Below are 1,131 nucleotides of genomic sequence, written 5' to 3'. Positions count from 1 at the left end.
TAGTTAGTATTTCTGTTCAGCTCAGTTCACCGGTGCTGCTGTTACAGCAGTTGGGATGCTGCATACTGAAATTATACAATAATTATAATAATGTTCCAGACATGAATATGCTGTTGTACATTTGAGGTTCTGGTTTCCCACCACAGAAATATGACCCATAATGCAGTTTGTCCTCTCTGGTCAGATAATCTGAGGGATCAAATGTCTGCAAGTTGATTTTTAAAGAAATGAAACCAATCGCTGCCTGTTAGAAAATAACAGGAAATAAGCCATAAAAATACAGTAATTTGCTATAATTAAATACAGTGTTTAGCTTTAATTTTACATAAAAATATTGGTGTCATTTTTTTTTGTCTCTTTTTAATGTTTAAATATATTTACAGTGTAAAACAATGATCTATAAAATCCAGGTGAACTCCCTGCTATAACACAATAATGCCCAGACTTAAGCATTTACAGCAGAGTGCTTGTTATTATTGGTTGGTAATTATTTTAATGTAATGTTATAAAGTTAAGAACTGTAATAAGTCATTATCTTGTAAATGACAGTAATTATTGCTTGTTTACACGATAAAAACTGTATTTTGGACAGTTTACCAATGCTTATACACTGATAAACAACATTTATTCAACTTCCATCATTATACAAGATATCTGTCAGTTAACTAACTAATCCATTAAAATTACACAACTAATACTTTTTACTGTTAATGTCACTGATTTTATATAATTTTATAAACTTATTAACAGTATTAAACTTTAATTTAACAGTTTAATAAACAGTAAATATCTGTGATTTTTTTATATAAAAAATGTCTACTCAGTAATTTAATAATGATGATTAATAATTGATACATCAGAACTGCAGTAAGAATCAATAAAGCTGAATATCATTGGTGTTAATGTGAATGTTGTATTTATAGGTTATTTCATGTGTAAATATCTTTGTTAAATTAAAGCTAAAAACTTTATTTTAATTATAGAAGATGACTGTGAGTTATTTTCTGCTGGAATATTAAAGTTTGTATTGATTTGGTTCCGATGTTCTGATGATAATATTCAGTGTTGCTGCTGAGAGGCTCCTCGATCAGTAAAGCAGCTTTAAAGGTTCATTCATCAGTTTAATAATTA

The sequence above is a fragment of the Morone saxatilis genome, unplaced genomic scaffold (genome assembly GCF_004916995.1).
Source record: "Morone saxatilis isolate NCDOM2014 unplaced genomic scaffold, NCSU_SB_2.0 Contig8, whole genome shotgun sequence".
Lineage (NCBI taxonomy): Eukaryota > Metazoa > Chordata > Actinopteri > Moronidae > Morone > Morone saxatilis.
The sequence above is the reverse complement of the archived record's forward strand: the minus strand, read 5'-3'. Positions refer to the sequence as shown.